This window comes from Arachis duranensis, chromosome 4 (genome assembly GCF_000817695.3).
Source record: "Arachis duranensis cultivar V14167 chromosome 4, aradu.V14167.gnm2.J7QH, whole genome shotgun sequence".
NCBI classification, from domain to species: domain Eukaryota; kingdom Viridiplantae; phylum Streptophyta; class Magnoliopsida; order Fabales; family Fabaceae; genus Arachis; species Arachis duranensis.
The window spans coordinates 77,317,949-77,335,552 of NC_029775.3; the positions used below are offsets into that span (position 1 = coordinate 77,317,949).

At 36.7% G+C, this 17,604-nt stretch overlaps 2 non-coding genes across 2 annotated transcripts; both read right to left on the reverse strand.

Annotated features, from left to right (window-relative positions):
- Window positions 1-2,008: 2,008 nt before the first annotated feature.
- Window positions 2,009-2,112, reverse strand: LOC127747098 (small nucleolar RNA R71). The gene has a single exon (XR_008008901.1). It is a non-coding gene; the product is annotated as a small nucleolar RNA R71 (small nucleolar RNA).
- Window positions 2,113-17,393: 15,281 nt separating this feature from the next.
- On the reverse strand, window positions 17,394-17,497 carry LOC127747107 (small nucleolar RNA R71). The gene has a single exon (XR_008008910.1). It is a non-coding gene; the product is annotated as a small nucleolar RNA R71 (small nucleolar RNA).
- Between the last annotated feature and the right edge of the window lie 107 nt (window positions 17,498-17,604).

A 17,604-nucleotide genomic window follows, 5' to 3' on the forward strand; every position in this document is an offset into this window, starting at 1 on the left:
TCGAGTTTGGACAACTGACGGTTCATCTTGTTGCTCAGATTAGGTAATTTTCTTTTCAAAAAATTTTCAAAAATCTTTCAAAAATTTTTTATTTGTTTTCATTTTTCCAAAAAGAAATTTTTGAAAAATCCAGAAAAATTAATAAAATCATAAAAAAAATTTAGTGTTTCTTGTTTGAGCCTAGTGTCAATTTTTTAAGTTTAGTGTCAATTGCATGTTTTTAAAATTTCTGCATTTTTCGAAAAACTCATGCATGGTGTTCTTCATGATCTTCAAGTTGTTCTTGATAAGTCTTCTTGTTTGATCTTTAAATTTTCTTGTTTTGTGTCTTTTGTTATTTTTCATATGCATTTTTGCATTCATAGTGTCTAAACATGAAAAATTTCTAAGTTTGGTGTCTTGCATGTTTTTCTTTTCTTGAAAATTTTTCAAAAATAAGTCTTGATGTTCATCTTGATCTTCAAAGTGTTCTTGATGTTCATCTTGACATTCATAGTGTCCTTGCATGCATCATTGGTTTTGATCCAAAATTTTCATATTTTGGGTCATATTTGTGTTTTTCTCTCTCCTCATTAAAAATTCAAAAATAAAAAATATCTTTTCCTTCTTTTACTCAAAAATTTGAAATCTTTGGGTTGACTTAGTCAAAATTTTTTAAAATAAGTTGTTTCTTGTTAGTCAAATCAAGATTTCAATTTTAAAAATCCTATCTTTTCAAAATCTTTTTCATTTTTCTTATTATTTTTCAAAAATTTTAAAATTGATTTTCAAAATCTTTTTCTTAATTTTATTTCATAAATTTTGAAAACTTTACTAACAATTAATGTGATTGATTCAAAAATTTGAAGTTTGTTACTTTCTTGTTAAGAAAGGTTCAATCTTTGAATTCTAGAATCATATCTTTTAGTTTATTGTTAGTCAAGTAATCAATTTTAATTTTAAAAATCAAATCTTTTTTAAAATATCTTTTCAATCATATCTTTTTAATCATATCTTTTTCAAATCATATTTTTTTCAAAATCAATTTCAAAATCTTTTCTAACTTCTTATCTCTTCAAAATTGATTTTCAAATCTTTTTCAACTAACTAATTGACTTTTTATTTGTTTCTTATCTTTTTCAAAACATCTAACTAATTTTCTCTCTCTAATTTTTGAAAATTCCTCACCCTTTTTCAAAATTCTTTTTAATTAACTAATTGTTTCAAATTTTAGTTTTAGTTTTATTTCTTCTCTTAATTTTTGAAAATCACTAACCAATTTTTCAAAAACAATTTTCGAATTTCTCTCCCTCTCATCTTCTTCTATTTATTACTAACACTCTTCTCTTCATCTTAAAAATTCGAACCATTTCTTCTTCTCTGTGTTCGAATTTTCCTCTTCTCCTTCTTCTATTCTTCTTTTCTTCTACTCACATAAAGGAATCTCTATACTGTGACATAGAGGATTCCTCTTCTTTTCTGTTCTCTTCTTTTTCATATGAGGAGGAGCAAGAACAAGGAAATTCTTGTTGAAGCAGATCCTGAACCTGAAAAGACTCTGAAGAAGAAGCTAAGAGAAGCTAAAGCACAACAATTCAGAGAAAACCTTACAGAGAAACTCGAAAAAGAAGGAGACATGGCCGAACCCAATAATAACTCAAGGAGGATACTTGGTGATTATACTACACCTACTTCAAACTTTTATGGAAGAAGCATCTCAATCCCTGCCATTGGAGCAAACAATTTTGAGCTGAAGCCTCAACTAGTTGCTCTAATGCAACAGAACTGTAAGTTTCATGGACTTCCATCAGAAGATCTCTATCAGTTTTTAACTGAATTATTGTAAATCTGTGATAATGTTAAGACTAATGGAGTAGATCCTGAAGTCTACAGGCTCATGCTTTTCCCCTTTGCTGTGAGAGACAGAGCTAGAACATGGTTGGACTCACAACCTAAAGATAGCCTGGACTCTTGGGATAAGCTGGTCACGGCCTTCTTGGTTAAGTTCTTTCCTCCTCAAAAGCTGAGCAAGCTTAGAGTGGATGTTCAGACATTCAAACAAAAAGATAGTGAATCCCTCTATGAAGCTTGAGAAAGATACAAGCAGTTGACCAAAAAGTGTCCTTCTGGCATGCTTTCAGAGTGAACCATTTTAGATATATTCTATGATGGTCTATCGGAGCTTTCTAAGATGTCACTGGACCATTCTGCAGGTGGATCCATTCACTTAAAAAAAATGCCTGCAGAAGCTCAAGAACTCATTGATATGGTTGCAAATAAGCAATTCATGTACACCTCTGAGAGGAATACTGTCAGTAATGGGACGCCTCAAAAGAGGAGAGTTCTTGAAATTGATGCTTTGAATGCCATATTGGCTCAGAACAAAATGTTGACTCAACAAGTCAACATAATTTCTCAGAGTCTGAATGGATGGCAAAATGCATCCAACAGTACTAAAGAAGCATCTTCTGAAGAAGAAGCTTATGATCCTAAGATCCCTGCAATGGCAGAGGTGAATTACATGGGTGAACCCTATGGAAACACCAATAATTCCTCATGGAGAAATCATCCAAATTTCTCATGGAAGGATCAACAAAAGCCTCAACAAGGCTTTAATAATGGTGGAAGAAACAGGCTTAGCAATAGCAAGCCTTTTCCATCATCTTCTCAGCAACAGACAGAGAATTTTGAGCAGAGCCCCTTTAGCTTAGCAAACATAGTCTCTAATCTATCTAAGGCCACTTTAAGTTTCATGAGTGAAACAAGGTCCTCCATTAGAAATTTGGAGGCACAAGTGGGTCAACTGAGTAAGAAAATAACTGAAAATCCTCCTAGTACTCTCCCAAGCAATACAGAAGAGAATCCAAAAAGAGAGTGCAAGGCCATTGATATTATCAATATGGTCGAATCCAAAGAGGAAGGGGAGAACGTGAACCCCAATGAGGAAGACCTCATGGGACATCCCCCAAACAGAAAGGAGCTCCCTATTGAGGACCTAAAGGAATCTAAGGCTCATATAGAGACCATAGAGATTCCATTAAACTTCATTCTGCCATTCATGAGCTCTGAGAACTATTCTTCCTTTGAAGAGGATGAAGATGTAACTGAAGAGCAAGTTGTTCAATATCTAGGAGCCGTCATGAAGCTGAATGCTAAGTTGTTTGGTAATGAGACTTGTGAAGAGGAATCTCCCTTGCTTATTAGTGAACTAAATACATGGGTTCAGTAAACTCTACCTCAAAATAAGCAAGATCCTGGTAAATTCTTAATATCATGTACCATAGGTACCATGACCTTTGAGAAGGCTCTGTGTGACCTGGGGTCAGGCATAAATCTTATGCCACTCTCTGTAATGGAGAAGCTGGGGATATTTAAGGTACAAGCTGCAAGAATCTCATTAGAGATGGCAGACAAGTCAATAAAACAAGCTTATGGATTGGTAGAGGACGTGTTAGTGAAGGTTAAAGGCCTTTACATCTTTGCTGATTTCATAATCTTGGACACTGGGAAGGATGAGAATGAATCCATCATTCTTGGAAGACCCTTCCTAGCCACAGCAGGAGCTGTGATTGATGTTGACAGAGGAGAGCTAGTCCTTCAATTGAATGGGGACTACCTTGTGTTTAAAGCTCAAGGATCTTCCTCTACAACCATGAAAAAGAGGCACGATAAGCTTTTCTCAATACAGAGTCAAACAAAGCCCCTATAATTAAACTCTAATTTTGGTGTTGGGAAGGCACAACCAAACTCTAAGTTTGGTGTTGAGAAGCCCCCACATTCAAACTCTAAGTTTGGTGTTGGGAGGCCCTCATCATGCTCTGATGGTCTGTGAAGCTCCATGAGAGCTCACTGTCAAACTATTGACATTAAAGAAGCGCTTATTGGGAGGCAACCCAATTTTTATTCATCTATTATTCTTTTATGTTTTATTAGGTTTATGATCATGTGAAGTCACAAAACAATTACAAAAATTAAAAATAGAATAAAAAATAGCAGATGAAAAAGCACACCCTGGAGGAAGAGCTGTCTGGCATTTAAACGCCAGAAACAAGCATATGTTTGGTGTTTAACGCCAGAAACAAGCACCAAGCTAGCATTTAACGCCAGAAACAAGCATCAGGCTGTCGTTAAACGCCAGAAATAGGCTACATCTGGGCGTTTAACGCCAAAAACAAGCTACAGTCTGGCGTTAAACGCCAAGATTGCATATAGAGGGCGTTTTACATGCCTAAAAGGTGCAGGGATGAGAAATTCTTGACACCTCAAGATCTGTGGACCCCACAGGATCACCTCAGGATCTGTGGACCCCACAGGATCACCTCAGGATCTGTGAACCCCACAGGATCCCCACCTACCCAATCTCCCTCTCTCACACCTTTTCATAACACTCTTCCCCAAACATCATTCACCAATCACCTCAATCACTCTTCCCCATCACCTCTTCACCACTCACATCCATCCTCTCTTCCCCATAAACCCCACCTACCTTCAAATTCAAAATTTCTTTCCCATCCAAACCCACCCTAAATGACCGAACTCTAACCCCTCTCCCTCCACTATATAAACCCCTTCCTCCTTCCTCATTTTCACACAACACTACCCTCTCTTCTCCCCCTTGGCTGAAACCTACACCACTCTCCCTCTCCTCCATCTCTTCTTTTTCTTCATCTATTCTTTCTTCTTTTGCTCGAGGACGAGTAACATTCTAAGTTTGGTGTGGTAAAAGCATAGCTTTTTTATTTTTCCATAACAATTGATGGCACCTAAGGCTAGAGAAACCTCAAGAAAGAGGAAAGGAAAGGCAATTGCTTCCACCTCTGAGTCATGGGAGATGGACAGATTCATCTCAAAAGCCCATCAAGACCACTTCTATAAAGTTGTGGCCAAGAAGAAGGTGATCCCTGAGGTCCCTTTCATGCTCAAGAAAAATGAGTATCCGGAGATCCGACATGAGATCCAAAGAAGAGGTTGGGAAGTTCTTACCAACACCATTCAACAAGTCAAAATCTTAATGGTTCAAGAGTTCTATGCCAATGTATGGATCACTAGGAACCATGATCAAAGTATGAACCCGAATCCAAAGAATTATCTTACAATAGTTCGGGGGAAATGCCTAGATTTTAGTCCAGAAAATGTAAGGTTGGCATTCAACCTGCCTATGATGCAAGAAGACGCACGCCCCTACACTAGAAGGGTCAACTTTGACCAAAGGTTGGACCAAGTCCTCATGGACATATGTGTGGAAGGAGCTCAATGGAAAAGAGACTCAAAAGGTAAGTCGGTTCAATTGAAAAGACTGGACCTTAAGCCTGTGGCTAGAGGATGGTTGGAGTTCATCCAATGCTCCATCATCCCCACTAGCAACCGATCCGAAGTAACTGTGGATCAGGCCATCATGATCCATAGCATCATGATTGGAGAGGAAGTAGAAGTTCATGAAGTCATCTCTCTAGAACTCTACAAAGTAGCCGAAAAACCCTCCACCTTGGCAAGTCTAGCTTTTTCTCATCTCATTTTCCATCTATGCTACTTAGCTGAAGTTGTCATAGAAGGAGACATCCTCATTGAAGAGGACAAGCCCATCACTAAGAAGAGGATGGAGCAAACAAGAGAGCCTACCATGGATCTCAAGAGACGCATGAGGAAGCTCATAATAAAGAAATCCCTGAGATGCCTCAAGGGATGTATTTTCCTCCAAACAACTGTTGGAAACAACTCAACACTTCTCTAGAAGTATTGAGTCATGACATGAACCAATTAAGGGTGGAACACCAAGAGCACTCCATCATTCTCAATGAGATTAGAGAAGATCAAAGAGCTGTGAGGGAGGAGCAACAAAGGCAAGGAAGAGACATAGAGGAGCTCAAGAACACCATTGGTCCTTCAAGAAGAAGGCGCCACCCTCATTAAGCTAGACTCATTCCTTAACTTCCTTGTTCTTATCTCTCTGTTTTTCAATTTTATGCTATATATTTGTCTATGTTTTGAGTCTTTACTACATGATCATTAGTATTTAGTAACTATGTCTTAAGGCTATGAATAATTCCATGAATCCTTCACCTTTCTTAAATGAAAAATATTTTTAATACAAAAGAACAAGAAGTACATGAGTTTCGAATTCATCCTTGATATTAGTTTAATTATATTGATGTGGTGACAATACTTTTTGTTTTTTGAATGAATGCTTGAATAGTGCATATTTTTTATCTTGTTGTTTATGAATGTTAAAATTGTTGGCTCTTGAAAGAATGATGAAAAAGAGAAATGTTATTGATGATCTGAAAAATCATGAAATTGATTCTTGAAGCAAGAAAAAGAAGTGAAGAACAAAGCTTGCGAAAAAAAAGTGGCAAAAAAAATTAAGAAAGAAAAAGAAAAAGCAAGCAGAAAAAGCCAATGGCCCTTAAAACCAAAAGGCAAGGGTAAAAAGGATCCAAGGCTTTGAGCATCAATGGATAGGAGGTCCCAAGGAAATAAGGACACCTCTAACTGGGGACTTTAGCAAAGCTGAGTCACAATCTGAAAAGGTTCACCCAGTCATGTGTCTATGGCATTTATGAATCCGGTGGTAATACTAGAAAACAAAGTGCTTATGGCCACCGCCAAGACTCATAAAAGTAGCTGTGTTCAAGAATCAACATACTTAACTAGGAGAATCAATAACACTATCTGAACTCTGAGTTCCTATGGATGCCAATCATTCTAAACTTCAAAGGATAAAGTGAGATGCCAAAACTGTTTAGAAACAAAAAGCTACTAGTCCCGCTCATCTAATTAGAACTAATATTCATTGATATTTTGAGATTTATAGTATATTCTCTTCTTTTTATCCTATTTAATTTTCAGTTGCTTGGGGACAAGCAACAATTTAAGTTTGGTGTTGTGACGAGAGGTTAATTTATACACTTTTTGGCATTGTTTTTAGGTAGTTTTTAGTATGATCTAGCTACTTTTAGGGATGTTTTTATTAGTTTTTATGCAAAATTCACATTTCTGGACTTTACTATGAAATTGTGTGTTTTTCTGTGATTTCAGGTATTTTCTGGCTGAAATTGAGGGACTTGAACAAAAATCTGATTCAGGCTGAAAAAGGACTACTGATGTTGTTGGATTCTGACCTCCCTGCACTCAAAATGGATTTCGAGAGCTACAGAACTTCAAATGGTGTGCTCTCAATTGCGTTGGAAAGTAGACATCCAGTGCTTTCCATCAATATATAATAGTACATATTTTATTTGAGTTTAGATGACTCAAACTGGCGTTCAACGCCAGTTCCATGCTGTATTATGGAGTAAAACGCCAGAAACACGTCACAAACCAGAGTTAAACACCAAAAACACGTTACAACTTAGCGTTTAACCCCAATAGAAGCCTCTACACGTGTAAAGCTCAAGCTCATCCCAAGCACACACCAAAGTGGGCCCCAGAAGTGGATTTCTGCACTTAGACTTATTTCTATAAACCCTAGTAGCTAGTTTAGTATAAATAGAACTTTTTACTATTGTACTAAGCGTCTTGTCTTTGGATGGATCTTTGATTAGTGTATGCGATTTTAGACCTTCATAGGGGCTGGCCATTCGGTCATGCCTGGACCATTACTTATGTATTTTCAACGGTGAAGTTTCTACACACCATAGATTAAGGTGTGGAGCTCTGCTGTTCCTCGAGTATTAATGCAATTATTATTATTCTTCTATTCAATTTAGCTTATTCTTATTCTAAGATATTTGCTGCACTTCAACATGATGAATGTGATGATCCGTGACACTCATCATCATTCTCACCTATGAACGCGTTCCTGACAACCACTTCCGTTCTACCTTAGATTGAGCGCGTATCTCTTAGCCTCCATTCTGAAAGATCGGAGTCTTTATGGTATAAGCTAGAATTATTGGCGACCATTTCTAAGATCCAAAAAGTCTAAACCTTGTCTGTGGTATTCTGAGTAGCATCTGAGATGGGATGACTGTAACGAGCTTCAAACTCGCGAGTGTTGGGCATAGTGACAGACGCAAAAGAATCACTGGATTCTATTCTAATATGATCGAGAACCGACAGATGATTAGCCGTGCTGTGACAGAGCATTTGGACCATTTTCACTAAGAGGATAGGAGGTAGCCATTGACAACGGTGAAACCTAACATACAGCTTGCTATAGAAAGGAGTAAGAATGATTGGATGAAAGTAGTAGGAAAGCAGATATTCAGAAGGAACAAAGCATCTCCATACACTTATCTGAAATTCCCACCAATGATTTACATAAGTATCTCTATCTCTATTTTATGCTTTATTTATTTTTATATTCGAAAACCATTATAACCATTTGAATCCGCCTGACTGAGATTTACAAGATGACCATAGCTTGCTTCATACCAACAATCTTCGTGGGATCAACCCTTACTCACGTAAGGTTTATTACTTGGATGACCTAGTGCACTTGCTGGTTAGTTGTGCGAAGTTGTGACAAAGTGTGATTCACGTTTGAGAGCTCCAAGTCTTTGGCGCCATTGTTGATGATCACAATTTTGTGCACCAGTGAGCTTGCTTGTTCCTCAACCTTTTGCATTTCTCTTAGTTAGGAACTACATTACCATGCCACTGATTCTAACCTACTTCTTTGACTTTTGACTAAACTGATTTTTTTCACTTTTCTTTTTCGTTTCACCCTTTTTCAAACTAACTCTTTTAATCACTTTCACGGCATGTTAATTGTCGCTTCTTAACAAACAAGCATTCTAGATTTCATTCTATAAATTCTTGGATTGTGATTTCTGATTGATTCCTTTGAATCCCACCTTTTTTTCTTCCAAGAATTTGCCTCTTTATGACTCACTTCATGCTTTTACTTTCATTCTTCTATCGTATATCTCTTGCTTATTATGCTTGCCTCTTGTTTACCTTTTTGTTTCTCTGCTTTGTGTGTTTATCTATATCCTGGGATTTCTGTTTTTCAGGATATCTGATCCGAAAGGAAAGGGCAAAGCTAAGGCCAGCACCGGTGTAAAAGGAAAAGAGGACAGTCATCTGTCGCTCTGTCGGATATTCTAGGGGATGAATCCTGGCGTGAGAAGAACTTCACTCCACAGGAAAAAAAGGATCAACTAGTACCTGCAACTGACCCAGCTAAATTTGCCAATTGTTACTGTGAACTAAAGTTTTTGGTCTTTCGAGACACATGGCACCTCTACTTGGAACGGAAGCTCCAAATACCAACCGAATTAACAAAGTACACTGAAGAGCATATCAAACAGAGAGGTTGGGTATTTCTGGAAAGAGATCTGATAGAGGTAAACGCATCATGGGTCCGTAAGTTCTATTCCAACTATTTTAAGAAGACCCTTGATGCAGTGCAGCTTAGGGGAAAGCATATTTTAGTCATTGAGGAGGCGATAGAGGATATCCTTCACTTCCAGACTAAAATAGCTGACAAAGATGGTTATCAACAGGCCAAAGAGTCTATTAGATTCATGGGACGCTATCAGGCGCACCATAGCTTTTGATCCTGATGCTCCATGGGCTCTGGGTAAGTCAACGGTAACTCCCAGTGGTATAAAGATTATTTATCTCAATGATGAGGCTAGGCTATGGCAACAAATACTGAGTAATTATGTTATGCCTAGCATTCACGAGTCCGAGGTGCCAGCTGCTATGATCATCCTTATCTGGTGCGTCATGGAAGGAAAAGACCTGTACCTTCCACGGTTCATCAGGAAGTACATGTCTAGAGTTCATGTTCGAGGCACCCTGTCATTCCCTTATCTGATTACCCAGATGGCTCGCCGAGCTGAGGTACCTCGGAAGCCAAAGGATGAGAGACCACCCATTGCCGACTGCAAGAAGATTATTCCACACGGCAAGCAGTTTGGCCCTCTAGGCCACAGATTACCTGCCATTACCACCTCTACTGGTGCAGCCACATCCTCCGCAACGCCTTCAGCACCTTCAGCCCTACCTGCTTCCACAGCACCATCATCCGCCTCTCAGCCTATCTATCACCTTGTGCACTGCCTCTTTGAGTGCCTGGATCAGATGGAGCACCGCAACCAGCGGCGTTATGAGCGGTCTGAGCGTCGCAATAAGTGACACTATAAGCATCTGAAGTTGATGATGAAGTCGGGACATACTGACATCCCCTCTAAGCCCAACACACCCTCGGAGCACTTTGAGGAGGAGGATGAGCAAGAGGAGGATGCACAGGTAGAGGACCATCAGCAGGCACAGCACGAGGAGCCTCAGCCAGAGCAGACTGCAGAGCCTCAGGCCCCTACACAGCCAGAGCCCACAGAGCCAACAGCACATCCTACAGGAGGCGATGATCCTTCACACCCGGCTTGACTTTAGCATCACGGACGATGCTGTAATATAAGTGTGGGGAGTTCGCCATCTCTGGCGGATTCTATTTTGGTGAACCATTTTTAGACCTTTTATCCTATTTTGCTTTATTCTATATTTTGCTTTATTCTATATTTTGCTTTATTTTATTTTTATTTTAGTAATTGCACATTTCTACTTTATTGTACTCTTGTTATCTTGTACATATCTTAGATATTTAGCTTGAATGGCACTTTTAGTCTGTTAGTTGTGATATGGAAAAACATGGATTATTGAGCTTAGTTTACCTTTTTGCATATGAGCATTTGGTTTAATTGAAAATAGGGAGTAAACTAAAATACTTTAGTTTTTCATAATCACAACATCTCATTCAGTATATATATATAATAAATAATGTTGGTCAATTTATGAAATTCTCAGGGAATATATCTCTTTCTCAGAACAGGCAATTATAGATTCACATTGATTTGAGTTAAAACCTTTTTGGTAACTTGTATGACATGTATATTTAGTTGGAATATGGTTTTGAGCTAAGAACACACAACCCGTGAGTTTTTTAGCTTAATTGCATGATTACATTATTTAATCATGATCTTTATTCTTGTGTGTTTCTTCTCTATGATTGCAAGCTTTACTTTGTTCCATTCTATATGTCCATTATTTATTGTATTCATGCTTACATATGATTGAGGCCACTAATTGTTATCAGCTTACCTATCCCAAATAGCCCACCGTTTCATTTACCTTTGTTTGCCACTTTGAGCCTTTTAATCCCTATTTATTATGTATTTTACCACATTACTAGCCTTAAGCAGAAAAATAATTAATTACCCCAATGAATCTTTGGTTAGCTTGAGATAGAGATTGTGTATCAATTAAGTGTGGGAAACTGTGGGAACATGGGTTAATAGGGAATGTGTTATGTTTCTACTTTATTTAACTATTGGGAATTTGGGTTCACACTCATGTGAGATTAGAAAAATCATATGCATTGATATGTTATGTTTGCTTTAAAAAAATTAATAGGGGACAAAAATACCCCAATATTGAGTTTAATAAAGGATCAATGCATATATGGTGAAATTAAAGAAAATTTGATGCATGAGTATGTGAAATATGCAAAAGTGGGAATTATGGGTAACTAAGAATAATTTCATATATATAGAGTGTGTGTATGTTAGGTGAGAGCTTAGGTTAGTTAAGGATTCATATTATAGCTCAATTGGCCATACATATATCCTTACCCTCACCTTAGCCCCATTACAACCTTGAAAAGATCTCATGATGTATGCATTGGTATATTAAATATTTATTGATTGGTTAGATGAAGAACAAAGTTTTAGAAAGCATGACTAGAGAAGAGTAGAGTGGTTTAACCCCAAACACTTGAGTGATGAGAGTGCATATACACTACCAGTGAGGGTTCAATTGCTCATTCCCATATATCCATACTTGATCATTGCTTGTCTTGCAAGTTTGTGAACTCTTTTGATTAACCCAACTCAATTGTGGATGTGTTTTGATTTGATTTAGACCTGTGATTGTGCATATATGATTTCTTAGAAATTTGACTCAATTTGACCACATGTATGTTTATATATAAATAGAGAGAGTAATTAGAAATTGCATATTAGCATGTAGGTAGCTCACATTTAAATAGGTTGCATTGCATAAGTTCCACCATTCTGCCTTCACTCTTTTATAATTTTTCTTGAGTTTAGCATGAGGACATGCTAATGTTTATGTGTGGGGAGATTGATAAACCACTATTTTATGGTATATCTTGTGCTGATTTGAGTGGCTTTTATCAATTCTTTGCTCACTTATTCATATAATTTGCATGGTTTTACAATTCCCTCTTAATTTTGTGATATAGTTGAAAACATGTTTCCTAGGCCTTTAAACTGTCAATTTGGATTACCCTTTGTTACCATTCGATGCCGTGATCTGTATGTTAAGTGTTTTCAGGCTTTATAGGGCAGGGATGGCTTAGAGGATGGAAAGGAAGCATGCAAAAGTGGAAGGAACACGAGAAAATGAAGATTTGAGAAGCTGGCAGCGACGCGTACGTGTGACAAGAAATTTCACCAAGCGACGCGTATGCGTGACTGACACATAAGCGTGATAAGGAATTTTGCCAAACGACGCGTACGCGTGACCTACGTGTACGTGTGAAATGCGCCACGTGCAGAAATTTGCAAAAAGCGCTGGGAGCGATTTCTGGGCTCCTTTTGGCCCAGTTCCAAGCTCGAAAAATACAGAATAGAGACTACAGAATGGGGGGATCCATCATTCATTCAATCATACTTCTCATACACATAATTTTAGGTTTTAGATGTAGATTTTAGAGAGAGGCTCTCTCCTCTCTCTAGGTTTTTGGATTTAGGATTTCTCTTCTACTCTTATTGACTACTCATTGTTATTACTTTAGTTTGTGAACTTTTGATGTTAGATTCAATTCCCATATTAATGCAATTACTTTACCTATGGTTATTCTTGCCTTCATTGATTTGTGTTATTGATGCTTGCAATTGGCAGTTAGATCTATTTCCCTTGCTAGTTTTCTATATTTTTATGTTTTGCCTTCCAAGTGTTTGATAAAATGCTTGGGAGGATTTTAATTTAGATTTTCATCCTTTTGGCCTTGATTGAGTAATTGGTGACACTTGAGTTATCAAACTCCTTTGTTGGTTGTTAATTGAAGGTTCCTAATCGACTTGAATCCCACTAACTCTAGTTTTTCCTTGCGAGTTGACTAAGACTTGAGGATTCATATTGATTTATCCACTTGACTTACCTTCATAGTTAGAGGTTGACTAAGTGAGAAGAACGGACAATTCTCATCATAATTGATAAGGATAACTAGGATAGGACTTCCAGTTCTCATACCTTGCCAAGAGTTTTTCTTAGTTGTTAATTTAATCCCTTGCAATTTATTTTTCTTGTTCCTTAATCAAAACACCAAAATACACTTTTCCATAACCAATTATAAGCACACTTCCCTGTAATTCCTTGAGAGACGACTGATGAACGGATAATTTATACGCTTTTTGGCATTGTTTTTAGGTAGTTTTTAGTAGGATCTAGCTACTTTTAGGGATGTTTTCATTAGTTCTTATGCTAAATTCACATTTTTGGACTTTACTATGAGTTTGTGTGTTTTTCTGTGATTTCAGGTAATTTCTGGCTGAAATTTAGGGACCTGAGCAAAACTCTGATAAAAGACTGACAAAGGACTCTTGATGTTGTTGGATTCTGACCTCCCTGCACTCGAAATAGCTTTTTTGGAGCTACAAAACTCCAAATGGCGCGTTTTCAACGGCGTTGGAAAGTAGACATCCAGAGCTTTCCAGAAATATATAATATTTCATACTTTATTCGTGATTAGATGACATAAACGTGCGCTCAACGCCAGTTCCATGCTGCATTCTAGAGTCAAACACCAGAAACACGTCACAAACCAGAGTTGAACGCCAAAAACACGTTACAACTTGGCGTTCAACTCCAAGAAAAGCCTCAGATCGTGTAAAGATCAATCTCAGCCCAAGCACACACCAAGTGGGCCCCGGAAGTGGATTTATGCATCAATTACTTACTTCTGTAAACACTAGTAGCTAGTCTAATATAAATAGGACTTTTTACTATTGTATTCAGTGTCTTTTGACCGATCTTGGATCCTGAATTGTATTTTTGATCCTGTGATCACGTTTTGGGGGCTGGCCATTGGGCCATGCCTGGACCTTCATCACTTATATATTTTCAACGGTGGAGTTTCTACACACCATAGATTAAGGGTGTGGAGCTCTGCTGTACCTCAAGTTTTAATGCAATTACTACTATTTTCTATTCAATTCAGCTATTCCTATTCTAAGATATTCGTTGCACTTCAACATGATGAATGTGATGATCGTGACACTCATCATCATTCTCACCTATGAACGCGTGACAGACAATACAACCACTTCTGTTCTACTTTAGACCGGGCGCACATCTCTTGGATTCCTTAATCAGAATCTTCGTGATATAAGCTAGAATTGATGGCGGCATTCATGGGAATCCGGAAAGTCTAACCTTGTCTGTGGTATTCCGAGTAGGATTCCAGGATTGAATGAATGTGACGAGCCTCAAACTCGCGATGGTTGGGCATGATGACAAACGCAAAAGAATCAGGGGATTCTATTCCAACATGATTGAGAACCGACAGATGATTAGCCGTGCTGTAACAGAGCATTTAGACCATTTTCACTGAGAGGATAGGATGTATCTATTGACAATGGTGATGCCCTACATACAGCTTGCCAAAGAAAGGAGTGACAAAGATTAGATAAAAGCAGTAGGAAAGCAGAGATTCAGAAGGAACACAGCACCTCCATACACTTGTCTGAAATTCCCACCATTGAATTACATGAGTAACTCTATCTTTATTTTATGTTTATTATTTATTATTATTCGAAAATCCATAACCATCTATTATCCGCCTGACTGAGATTTACAAGGTGACCATAGCTTGCTTCATACCAACAATCTCTGTGGGATCGACCCTTACTCACGTAAGGTATTACTTGGACGACCCAGTACACTTGCTGGTTAGTTGTGCGGAGTTGTGACTAAGTGTGATTCACGTTTGAGAGCACTACCAAGTTATTGGAGCCATTGTTGATGATCAGAATTTCGTGCACCAAGTTTTTGGCACCGTTGCCGGGGATTGTTCGAGTATGGACAACTGACGGTTCGTCTTGTTGCTCAGATTAGGTAATTTTCTTTTTATTTTTCTTTTCAAAAAGTTTTCAAAAATATTTTTTAAAATTTTTTCTTTGTTTTCGAAAAATTATTCAAAATTTTTAAGAATGAATTCTAGTGTTTTATAAAGTATGTTGAAGCTTGGCTGGCTGTAAAGCCATGTCTAACTCAATTGGATTGAGGCTTCAAAACCATCAGCATAGAGGCAAGTTAATTAGAATATCAGTTGTTACATGCCTGATTTATATCTTCTAAAGCTGGCTGGCTATTAAGCCATGCCCAACCCTTAGATTGGAGCTTTAGACTAACATTGAAAGATTCCTAGAATTCTTATTAAAAATTTTGAATCTCTTAATTTCTTTTTCCTATATGTTTTTTCGAAAAAATTAAAAGAAAATCCAAAAAATCATAAAATCATAAAAAAAACCAAAAATATTTTGTGTTTCTTGTTTGAGTCTTGAGTCAATTTTTAAGTTTGGTGTCAATTGCATGTTTTAAAAAATTTATGCATTATTTTTCAAAAATTCATGCATTCATGGTATTCTTCATGATCTTCAAGTTGTTCTTGGTAAGACTTCTTGTTTGATCTTGATGTTTTCTTGTTTTGTGTCTTTTATTGTTTTTCATATGCATTTTTGCATTCATATTGTCTAAGCATTAAAGATTTCTAAGTTTGGTGTCTTGCATATTTTCTTTGCATCAAAAATTTTTCAAAAATATGTTCTTGATGTTCATCATGATCTTCAAAGTGTTCTTGGGGTTCATCTTGACATTGATAGTGTTCTTGCATGCATTATGTGTTCTGATTCATAATTTTCATGTTGTGAGTTATGTTTTTCTCTCTCATAATTAAAATTTCAAAAATAAAAAAAATATATTTTCCTTTTTCTCTCAAAATTTTGAAATTTGGGTTGACTTAGTCAAAAAATTTTAAAATTAGTTGTTTCTTGTAAGTCAAGTCAAATTTTCAAATTTTAAAAATCTTATCTTTTCAAAACTTTTTTCAAAAATCAAATCTTTTTCATTTTTTTAATTTTCGAAAATGTAATTTTTTTAAAATATTTTTCAAAATCTTTTCTTAATTTTATTTCAAAATTTTCGAAACTTAACTAACATGTAATGTGATTGGTTCAAAAATTTGATGTTTGTTACTTTCTTGTTAAGAAAGGTTCAATCTTTAAATTCTAGAATCTTACTTTTAGTTTCTTGTTAGTTAAGTAATTAATTTTAATTTTAAAAATTAAATCTTTTCCAACCATATCTTTTTAATCATATCTTTTTATCATATCTTTTTCAAAATTTTATCTTTTTCAAAAATTTGATTTTAAAATATCTTTTCTAACTTCTTATCTTCTTATCTTTTCAAATTTGATTTTCAAATCTTTTTCAACTAACTATTTGACTTTTTGTTTGTTTCTTATCTTTTTCAAAACCACCTAACAACTTTTCTCTCTCTCTAATTTTCGAAAATACCTCCCTCTTTTTCAAAAATTCTTTTTTTAATTAACTAATTGTTTTAAATTTTAATTTTAATTCTATCTCACCTTTAATTTTCGAAAATCACTAACTACTTTTTCAAAATTTATTTTCGAAATTCCTTCCCTCTCCTCTTCTTCTATTTATTTATTTATTTACTAACACTTCTCTTCACCTCTCTTCATCTCAAACCACTACCCCTATCCTCACCCTTCTGTTTGGATTCTCCTTTCTTTATTCCCTTTCTTCTTCTACTAACAATAAGGAACCTCTTTACTGTAACATAGAGGATTCCTCTTCTCTTCTTTTCTTGTTCTCTTATCTTTTATATGAACAGGAACAAGGAAAAAGGCATTCTTGTTGAAGCTGATCCAGAACCTGAAAGGACTCTGAAGAGGAAACTAAGAGAAGCTAAATTACAACAATCCAGAGACAACCTTGCTGAAATTTTTGAACAAGAAAAGGAGATGGCAGCTGAACCCAACAACAATAATGCAAGGAGGATGCTTGGTGATTACACTACACCTACTTCCAAGTTTGATGGAAGAACCATCTCAATTCCTGCCATTAGAGCCAACAATTTTGAGCTGAAACCTCAATTAGTTGCTCTAATGCAACAGAACTGCAAGTTTCATGGACTTCCATCAGAAGATCCCTACCAGTTCTTAATTGATTTCTTGCAGATCTGTGAGACTGTTAAGACTAATGGAGTAGATCCTGAAGTCTACAGGCTCATGCTTTTTTCTTTTGCTGTAAGAGACAGAGCTAGAGCATGGTTTGACTCTCAACCTAAAGATAGCCTGGACTCCTGGGATAAGCTGGTCACGGCCTTCTTGGCTAAGTTCTTTCCTCCTCAAAAGCTGAGCAAGCTTAGAGTGGATGTTCAGACCTTCAAACAAAAAGATGGTGAATCCCTCTATGAAGCTTGGGAAAGATACAAGCAGATGACCAAAAGATGTCCTTCTGACATGTTTTCAGAATGGACCATGATAGATATATTCTATTATGGTCTATCTGAGTTCTCTAAGATGTCACTGGACCATTCTGCAGGTGGATCCATTCACCTAAAGAAAATGC